This window comes from Glycine max, unplaced genomic scaffold (genome assembly GCF_000004515.6).
Source record: "Glycine max cultivar Williams 82 unplaced genomic scaffold, Glycine_max_v4.0 scaffold_22, whole genome shotgun sequence".
NCBI classification, from domain to species: domain Eukaryota; kingdom Viridiplantae; phylum Streptophyta; class Magnoliopsida; order Fabales; family Fabaceae; genus Glycine; species Glycine max.
This window is the reverse complement of record NW_024464702.1, coordinates 28,784-40,464: the sequence shown is the minus strand read 5'-3', so window position 1 is coordinate 40,464 and position 11,681 is coordinate 28,784.

The following is an 11,681-nucleotide window of genomic DNA, read 5'->3' as shown; positions in this document are numbered from 1 at the left end:
CACTTGACCAAATTTTATATATTGTTCACCAAACAAGTAAAGTAAATTATATCTTCCCATGCTATTGTTGGTTTGTATTCAATGTTCTATTTGTTCCAACATATCACAAGTATAAAGTAAACTATATTGCTTAAAGGTTTTTGTGGCAAGTCACTTGCTTCTTTCCCTCGAGGTGAGTTTATTTTTGTTCCTGCATATCACAATCCTCAGCATTTTGGAAACTATTTGTTCCAAGTGATCCCAGATTGGATCATTTCCTCCCTGCTCTTCAAGATGATGATAATTCATAATATGAGGATTTTTACATTGACGTTGTCTATGTTCTTTTTCTTTTTGCTCCCCATGATTGTAAGTATCCCGTCACTATTGACATTGTTATTTTGTAAATTGGACAGGATGTTTCTACTCTGCAGCAGTTGGAGGATTGAGATGCTATGAGAATCCAAAGAATAAGATTACTGCAGTACCTGCCAAGGAAGAGCAAATCTGGGGTGTATTCTTCAAGGTAACAAGATGACATGAGTTTAAATATAATTACCGGTGCTGCTCTCAATTCTCTTTGCAGAATATTCTTTTCATCTGTTTGGAACAGAGAATCAGTGATCAGTCCCAATAGTAATTATAAGGTTAATGTCAATTGAGACTGCATCAAGTACAAAGGGAAAATGTGAGGTCAAAGACAATAGAATAGGAGTTCACAAAAAGCCAACACATACAGCTAAATTTCACTAAACGGAAAATGTAGTGTCCAAAATGAATGGGTTAGACTAATTTAAACTTAAATCTTCATATCACTTTTGAAGGTAATCTTAGAGCTTAAGAAGTTAGAGTTGAATATCCATTACGTAACTAGGATTGCCAGTTGCAACTAAATTTCACCGAGGTAATAACATTGTAAGTTCCTAAGAGCAAAATTATAATCTAAGCAAGTTCGGTTAGGCTCTCAAGTGGTTGACAAGTCTTGTTTAGGTGGTCTTTTTGGCCTTGGTTAACAAGAAAATCGAGTGTTAGGTACAAAAATTGGAAAGCTCCACTACACATAATAGTGGTATTATTTATTTGAATATTTGTTTCTGCATTCATGGTTAGTTTGCTTATTTTGACCGTGTGACTCTCCCCATTTATGAACTTTGAGACTTATATCTTATGATATATTTTGTCTATTAGATGTGATGAACTATCAGGTGGAAGGGTCAGCAGTCCTTGTAGGCACAGAGTAAAAGATCCATTTTCAAATAGAGTACCGTGTGATGCATTAATGGAGTAATGTGTTTATGTGCTTGTGACGGTAAGGCTTACATGCGAGGCCATGTAAATACTTTTAATGATAACTATGAGAAGAGTGCGACTGGTAGTAAAGTTTATTATGGTGTTCATTAGCTAGGATTTTCTCTGTTTCTCTGTTTCCAATGCCAAGGTGCATCCCTAGTTACCAAACAGGTCATAGCCTTTCTAGTTAGGCTCTCAAATTGGCACCCTAGAATTGTCTTCTTATTAGAGGTGTTCATGTTAAACATATTTACCTACAGTTGAAGAAGATAGGTACATATTAAAGACATTTACCTAAAGTTAGGAGATGTAAGTAAAAGTTAAATACTTTTACTTACACACTATACATAGTAGTTAAAACCTATAGTGACAGACAATTAGTCGTCATTATACGCCTCCTCAAAGTTGACGGAAGAAACGTCCGTAGGACAAAGTCTATCATACATTTACCTACGGATTTTTTTATTTATAGTGATAGTTTTTGTCCGTAGGTATAGGTCATTTTTCTTTTAGTAAGGCAAAATAACAAATAACAAATGTGAAACCAAGGCATTAATGTACCCAAGGCATTAAAAATTACAAGATCGTGTCATATTTTATTTTTAGGCTTTATAAGAATAATTTGTTCAATAGTGACCAAATTTTGCTATCTTTATAATTTCTTAGTCACTGTCTCCAGTCTATTGATTCTTTATTCAAAATCCATTAACCCCTCAATAAATTGCCTTGATTCATTTTTCCCATTTCCATCTCCATAGTCTTCCTCCAAAGCCTCCGTCTCTTGGGTCAACAGTGTCTTGAGAAGGATTTCTAAATTGAACAGTTTTCAAAGGAGAAAATTCAGGTGCAATATCAGCATCATTACCATTTGTACTTGCTTTTGATACATGAGGTCCATGATGGCAAAGTAGCTTTAGAATGCTTTTTTGCCAAGTAATATTGTTTGCAATTTTTTAAAGTAGTTTTGGGTATGCAGTTATTTTTCAATGCAATAGCTTTGGTGTCAGAGAATGCAATCACACAATCTGAAACTTCTTGATGCATTCCAAATTGCATAGCCACTCTCTATGTGGTAGGTACTTTTTTATAATACATTGTTGCAAACAAGCATCGAAATACTCATGCATATAACAACCAAAACTATTTTCATTTATCCAAATTACTCTCACATGGTAACCAAGTTTCCTTTTTTGGATTAAAAGACCTAAACTTACCAACAATTTGAACATGATTAAGGATGCCAAGGAAAATTGCCCCTAGTAGAGTCCAGGGAAAATCTCACACCGTCAATTTTCAATTGATTAAGCTTGTTCCACCTCAATAGCATAGATTCTTCATTGGTAATCAGCCTAGGCTATGGTTGCTAATTTGTTAATCTCTCACACACCCAAGTTTGGATCAAGTAGTAAAAGGGTGACCAAAGAGTTAACTACAATTCCAATTTTTCATTACCAGTCAAATAAACTATTGTTTTCTTCGATATACCAAAATCATTTTATATGTTGGATAAAACTGTTGGTCACAAAGCTGATTCTCACCAGCAAGATGAACAACAATAAAGAAAACAAACTTTCTCACCAAGCCACTAGGAGAGAAGCCAATCATCGCCAAGCAAGTTGCAAGGGATGTTTCATGCTCAATTTCACTCCCACTATTGACAAAAATCCATCCATGCTAATGTTTATATAAACCCCACTCTTTTTACTCCTTGGAGATTGTTGTTGTCCCTACTCTTTTTACTCCTTGGAGATTGCTGTTGTCCTGTTCTATGTATCAATTTCTTCTCCATTTTCATCATTTCCTAGCTTTGAAATGGGGTCAAGACAGGATCACCAACAGTTGCAAAACCCTCCAACACCATCACATCCTCCAAGGTGACATTTTTCTCACCCTAGGAGCACAAAAAGGTATTTGTCTAAGGACACAACTTCTCAACAACCCAAAACACATGTTTTCAACCCAAGTGCTTCATAGTAAAAAATGAAAACATGTTTTTTGGGGTTGTTGAGAAGTGGTGTCCTGAGACAAATACCTTTTTGTTACCCTAAGGTAAGAAAAAAAAACACCTTGGAGGATGTGATGGTGTTGGAGAATTTTCCAATAGTTCATGATCCCGTCTTCACCCCATTTTGAAGCCATGAAATGATAAATGTGGAGAAGAAATTGATACATACAATAGGAAAACAAACTACAAGGCATAAAAAGGATGGGGTTTATACATTAGCAAGGGTTGATATTCATCGATAATGGGAATGAAATGGAGCATGAAACATTCCATGCAACTTGGTTGGCAGAGATTGATTTCTCTCCCAATGGCTTGGTGAGCAAGTTTGCTTTCCTTGATGTAGATAATCAGCTTTGCGACCAATATTTTAAGCCAACATAAAAATAGTTTTTTTTTTTTGCTATATGCATGAGAGTTTCAATGCTAGTTGTCACACAAATGTATTACGCAAAAGTACCTATCACATAAAGAGTGGCAATGCAATTTAGAATGCATCAAGAAGTTTTAGATTGTGTGGCTACATTCTTTGGAACCAAAGGCATTGCATGGAAAAATTACTACATACCCATATCTAACGGGAATTTCTATTTTCCTGTTTGGATTTTTTGAGGGAGATGTCACCACGCGTTATGCAGGATGGTGGAAGCAGTCAATACTGTATCATCATCGTGATTTTGCAAAGAATATTACTCGGTGAAAGAGCAGTCTACGCAATGATGCTGGTGTTTCCACCTGAATTTTCTCCTTTGAAATCTATTTTATTTGGAAATCCTTCCCAAGACACCGTTGAACCACTGATGGAGGCTTTGGAGGAAGATTATAAAGATGGAAATGAGATAAATGAATCAAGGCAGTTTATTGGAGGAGTATTGGATCTTGAAAAGAGAATCAATAGACTAGATACATTGACTTAGAAATTAAATATAACAAAATTTTGTCATTGTTGAACAAATTATTAGCTTATAAACCAAATCTTTACCATTTGTTAATATGTTTTACTTATTTCTGATACTAGCATAATTAAATGACATGAATGTTCACAAAATCAAACTACAATATGATCTTGTAGGATTTAGCAATATGTTTGTTTGTGTATGAAAGGTATGTATTTTTATAATATCTTACGACATCAACCTATGCTTCGACATGGTATGCGTGCACACATGCACGAGCAAAATTTATCTATTATGTTAGTTGAAATTGGAGGTGATGACTCAACAAAAGTTAAGGAAAACCAAAGAAAACAACTAGCGATGATAGTTTCCTTATTTCTCTATGTGCATAAGGGAAGAATGGAAGGGGCATGGTTACAAAGAATCCGGTGATTTTCTGCATTCAAGGCCCTTGGTAAGAGTCACATGTCATGACTCTTGGTGAAGAGTCACATCTCATGTTTGTTGTGCATCTATTCATACTTTCACTTCATATAAGTGAACACAAAATCTCATGAAATGATACAATCTTTAAATAATTTTGAAAATTTCACATAATCACCCACCATTTTAAAAATATATATGAACCAAATGGTTTTAGATTAAACATACTCAAGTTAGTGCACAAATCACGTTCATCAATTAATCATACAACTTAATGAACAAAATATCTCTCACCTTTTTTAACAAAACAACCAAATCCCATGATTCTGAAAATCACATGGTTTTAGATAAAAGTGAGTATTGGTTAAACAACTAAAACAACAACAAACATACAAATAGAGAATCAAGAAGATGAAAGTATAAAAAATTGTTGATAGTACAAACTAAATATCTCTCACCACAAGCAACCAATAAACAAACCAAAGATTTAGATTTAAGAATTATGTATCCTGAATTGGCTCACAAAATTCCAACTCAATCCAATATTTAATGAAGTCGTAAATGCATTTTTACTATGGCTGCACGTGAAACTACATGAATAACAAAATCCCACTTCCTACTCTTAGAGAACTTTTTCAATGTACCTTCCTCCATTACTCACACCATTTGTTGAACATATGTACCTTTGGTATCATTTTACTACCTCGATTGTTCAAGAGAAATCGGTTTGATCTTTTAGATGTTTCAAACTTTTTAAAGTCATTCCATAAGGAAGGAACTTTGTCAATGATTCAAGATAGAATCATTAACTTTCATCTACATCCATATTGTGTTTGTTCGTAGATATTAAGCATACATTCAATTTATGCACTTGTTTCATAAAAGGCCTACTATCAATCATCCGATAATTATAAAAGTAATTGACAAGAAATTTCTTATTTGTTCCCATCACGTAGTTTAAAAAAAAGTGTCACACACGTATCTTTTAAGATGTGTCCCATTCAAATATAACCATCATACTTGTCTTCTAACGGGCTTTAGCAATGATCTCATCTTCCCTATTGGTTGGGATTGGGGTGTTGAAGACATACATACCTTTTTCAAGGTGTGATGATTGGAGACACCACTTCAAAAATAAAGAAATACCTGTTAAATTGAGTGTGATGATAATGCAAGAAAGAACAAAAACCAAATTAAGAAAAGTGCAATTTTCCATGGTATGCATATAAAACACTAACCATTAGGCTCGACTCATCCCTAACAATATATGTAGATATTGGATGGAATATAGTGTACAAAGAATCTGGTGACTCCTTTATTTTTAGTGTACAAAGAATCTGGTGACTCATCCCTAACAATATATGTAGACGCCACTTCAAAAATAAAGAAATACCTGATAAATTGAGTGTGATGATATTGCAAGAAAGAACAAAAACCAAATTAAGAAAAGTGCAATTTTCCAAGGTATGCATATAAAACACTAACCATTAGGCTCGACTCATCCCTAACAATATATGTAGATATTGGATGGAATATAGTGTACAAAGTATCAGGTTTGAATGGAGGACATTTTAAGAATAACCTTACTTTCTACTTGAGATTAGCAGTATCAGGTTTGAATGGAGGACATTTTAAGAATAACCTTACTTTCTACTTGAGATTAGCAAAATTAAATGATTTCAACTAACTTTCTTAATTTATGGGAAGTAATTATTTTTGCGTATATATGAGACCAGAGAGAGTATTAATCTTTGATGTATATATATATATATATATATATATATATATATATATATATACATCAAAGATTAATACTCTCTCTGGTGTTATGTTATTTCAATTGGAAACTGCAAAAGTTTATGTCATGGTGTTATGTTATTTTGTGTCTACATATCTCTAACCTAATAAATATAATATAGATATCGATATAAGTAATTAAATTCATTAAAAAGGACTAACCTAATTTATGTATAATGTGCAACCATATCTACTCATCATTCAAAAGTAAATAGCACAATATATGAAGATCTTTTATCCCTACCAAAAGCAACAAGGAATTTTTTATGCAACTCAAAATTAATTTTCCTTCTAAATAAACTTTTACATTAAACTGAAAAAATTAAGTAGGAGAGAATGTCCATTAAAGAATCATTGGCAAAAGAATGTACTATACATATTAATCTATGAATGTTTAACACTGTAGATTTGTCAACAAAAACGTACTTTACTAGTTAATAGACTTAATTGTACATTTGATGTCTTTACTTTATCGGTTTTCTTAGGAATGTTCATAAACTGATTTTATAATATAACTTTAAGAATAAATCAAGCAAAAAACTGAAAATCAAATAAACCAAAAGTCGAACATATTAAAATTTAATAAACCCATCTGTTTTGAATAAAATCAGATTTTGGATTTCATTTTAAAATTCAATCTAATCCCCCCAAACCAAATCTAAGAGCCCATACTCATGGAGGATAACCTCCCAAACCAAAATAGACATTAAAGAAAATAGAACCTCTCAATACCTTGAGAGATTTGAAGTCTTCTAGAGTTCAAGAAAATGCAAAACAAAATGGATTGATGAAAAACCCTTGTCTGCTAGAGCTTCCTCCTTGAATTTGATGTCCAAGGGACAAGATTTGAGTTGTAAAGGTGAGAACGTGACCTAGGATGACCATGAAGTTAGAGAGAGAACACCACGCAAGAGATAAAAGCTCTCTTATCTCTCCTAAAACTCTAGAAGTGGCCGTGCATGAATGAAGACCAAGGGAGAGTGTTTACATTTCTTGTATTGTAACCCTACATCTTGGGGTTTTGGGCCGAGCCCCATTGGCCCATTAGGATTTTGGGTCCAAATTTGTTTCATTTGGATTAATTAAAGTTTCATTATTCATCTTGCAAGAGACTTTAATCTTCTATCTTTCATTATATTCTACTCCTTCCCATTCTATTATAATTGTAATGTAAGAGAAAAAAAAATCAAAATAATTGTCATTTTAGCTTTTTAATGTAACATTAATCAACTTTTTTTACTTATATTCTTAAAATATTAATGGTGAACAAAAAAAAATCAATAAATGAATTAATGATGACCTCTAGTTTCCTGATATATTAAAAAATTATTCTAGATTCCTATCGTTAGTTAAGTGATAACGTGTCTATTAGAAATTTTAAAATATAATTTCATGGGATTTGTGAAATCACCAATCTATATTTATAAACTAAATTACAATTTCTAATAGTTAAAACTCACCTAAATCAATTAAAGATGAGTTTTTTGAATCCTAGAACCTTGTTGTGTCTCACCTCAATGCTTTTAGAAAAAGATCAAATATATTAATAATTGGATGGGCAATAGACACAAGAAGTGCCTCACCCATGGTACACCTTCATGAATCTGCCTCCCTTCCAAATATCCTGTATGCACCACCGAAGACATAGACCCACCTCTATGCTTAACACAATGTTGACCTCTCGTTCCCCTTTTTCAAAGTTTCAAAACGCTTCCCACTATCCTCGAACTCAGAAGTACAAATTTAATCTTTTTAGGCTAAATTAACGTTAATTGTTTTTCCATGTAGAACCACTAACCATCTTTCATCACAAGGATCTTGAAAATAAAATACCTGTTTAGCTTGTTTCGAGACGGAGGGAGTAATCTATTATTAGTTAGCTGTAATTAAGACAATTAAGGTTAATTAAATTCTAGTTAACTAATTAATAATTAGAAACATTAATTATATTAGGTCTTTGTCTATTTAAATTAATTATATTAGGCCTACACTAATTAATTAGTTAATTTGGTGTTCAAAACTCTAATTTATAAGGTTTTGACTAAACTTGTATCTTTTTACAAAATTGTCATAAATTGGTCGACTTACAACTCCTTACTTTGACTTTGGTTGACTGTTTTTGACATTTGGAGGGCTAAGCCTAAATCAAATCACTCTTAAAACCTTTACTTCAATTTCTAATTTATGAAACCTACTACCAAATCGACTCATCATCCAAAATTAAATAGTAAATAGTATAAGAAGATCTTTTATCTATACCAAATAAAACATTAGTTATGATGGAATTCAAAATTTCTTTACCTTCAATTTTTTATCTATGAAACCTTTACTTAAAACTAAAAAAGATAACATAGATTTGGCCAAATTTTTTTACCCTTCACATACGCACACACACAAAAAAAAATGTTGTCCCTTTTATTGAATTTGTACCTATATATCTGGCTCAATCCTGTAGCTTCCTCCTTTAGAAGGTAGGTTGGATTCATGTTACTTTTTTATGAAACCTAACCCTAAACATCTTGGTCACAAACAAGTTGATTTTGATTAAGTGAATTGGTTCTGAACATCTAAATTTGTTTTAAACTTTTTAAAACTGAGGTTTTAAATAAGCACAAACTACAAATTATGAAAAATCACCTTGAAGCTAGTCACTTAGCTGGCGCATCATGAAAGTGTTATGGTGATATTGCTTAACAATTAAGTACTTAATCTCAATAAGTCAACAATGACATTCGAAGAAATCGAAATACGTTATGGAGGGGATGTCCTATAGTCAATGTGTGGAGGGAAATAGAAAGAATTGGAAACCTTAATCTGATGCAAAGTGTAGAGAGTGAGAGAGAGAATGGGAACTTAGTAACTCATGAAAGACTTTGAAGTCTGAACAAGTTAGTGAATGTGTTATCACCAGTATTTGAACTTTTAAATATAAAAAATATGTAAACATATAAACAACAATAGTAATTTTAAAGACATGTCACATCCATGGGTCTATGGGTTTGGTTCATGGGTTTGAATGAGTTTGAACAAGTTGGAGTTGACCACTAGGCAAGTGTACCTATACAAATAGTTAAAAATCTATGTAGAGTATCGTTACCACAACAACTTGTCTCAATGCCTAGAACTTTCAATTTATCCACTATTTAAATGAACAAAATTTCATTTGATTGATTTGAAATTAAAACTTGATTTTTTATCGACTAGATTAAACAATCTCTAAAAATAAAAAAGTTATATTTTTCATTAAATATGATTCAAATAGAGTTTGAGAAAATTTATATTATTTAAACCATTATGACTCATGAAATACCCAAAACATCAATCTCATATAATAAAAGAGGTGTTCTATCCCAATTTCATAGTTCATGGTTAAGGAGACATCATTTCTTCTTGTCCCCAATTTCTTGGAAAAAATATTCTGAATTTTACAACTTACCACATATCCTTAGAAAGATAAATCATAAAATCTTGATACATATAAAGCAAGCCTCTTATAAAATTAATATATTAAAACAAATCCCTAGGTCATAACACATCAACCATCCAATTTCAATTCCAAATAAAATCATGACTTTCCAATCACAGTCTATTCTCACATCATTCAAATGGTTGGACTGGGCACAATAAACATTAAGAGTAAAAAAGTACACAATAAAATAGGATAGAACTTATCAGTTGATGATGTTTTTCGGTCGACAATGGTCAAGGCTATTTTTGGTCGATGCCAAGGCCATTTTTTAGCTGACATATGCTTGGTTTTTTGGTCGACATCAAGCAAGGGTTTTTGCCAAAGCCATTTTATGGATATTTTTTTGTTCAAATAGGCTAGGTTTTCGGTCAATGTTAGTCATTGTTATTTTTATGTTGACATCAGCTAAGTTTGTTTTTTGTTGATGGCAGCTGAGGGTTTGTTCAACTGACGTAGGCCAAGCTTTTTCTCATCAACATTAGTAGGTGCTACTTTTTAACCGATGTCAAGCAAAAAAATATCACCAGCCTATGTCGTCCAAGAAAGTCCAAGTCGGCGTTTGCCAAAAAATTGCCCCAACTGACATCCGATCAAAAATAGTCTCGATTGATGTCGATAAAAAAAATAATTGAAAATGACTTTCGAATCGTTCAAAAGTAAGTAAAACTTGGAAATTCCGCAGCACGGGATTAACTTAGGTCGAACTCAGAAATATGATTCAATATCATTCCTATGTTCATTCGCTTATAAATAGAAATGGGGAAATTTTTTTGAATAGTTGTATGCGACTATAAAGGAATGCGAAAGCACACAAAAACAGGGATGAAGAAAAAAAATAGAGCAACATTACAAGTGATGTTTAATAGCATCAATCCAATTTACCAAGTCACAAGATCGGCCTCCTAGAAGCCTTTTGACCATTAAAAGGTTCCTTTCTTCTTGGGAGTCAATTTCCTCACTAGATTCTTCCCCTTTTGCTTCTTCACTTTCACTAGAGGAAGGTGAAGTAGTAACCTCATCTTGGCTACTATAAATGTCTTGGCCCTTCATAATCATGGTTTTTTTTAGTTGCCAAACGGTCATGTAAAAGTTTCCATGAAAAAGACAAGACTTTTTTCAGAGAGCTGCTCTTCCAGACAGACTTAAACACAGTTTCATTTTAATCAACATTTATGAGATTCACACATCAATTGGATTGGATTGATTTTGAAGAGAAAATTGTTTCAATCCTATGTTTTGCTTACTGAGCCTTTTTTTGTTTCTCAACTTGTCTTCCAACCATTTTGATATGAACCCTCATGGCACAAGGGCTGACTTAGGATCGTCTAGGATTAAACCTTGATGGAAAATGCGGAAATTGATTAAGGAAAGGATGGAAAATAAGGTGGTTAATTTCGTGGGTCTTAATAAGGTGGTTCTGGCATAAAATGGATGAATGGGATGGTAAAACGTAGGTTAAGTGGTGGCTGGACAGAAATATAGAAATGGCAATAACGAAGCTACAGGGCTCCAAATGAGGTGATTCCAAAACGAGGTGAAAGGTCTCGTTTTGAAATTCAATTTAGGCTCAAGAATCACTTAATTTGAGTGTGTAAAATGGGAGTTATGGTCACGAGATAATTTGGGCAGAGGTGGATTTTCTGGAATTGTGGTTTGAAAGAACAAGGGTGAGATGATAGGAAGGAAAGAATCACTCTTTCCAGCGAGGGCAACACACAAAGGTTGTGAAAGTCCTTTGATACAGCCAGGGTGTTCTTGAATCACTAAGAATTTAGGAGAATCACTCTCACTAAGATAAAAGAGATAAACTCTAATTTTCTGAATA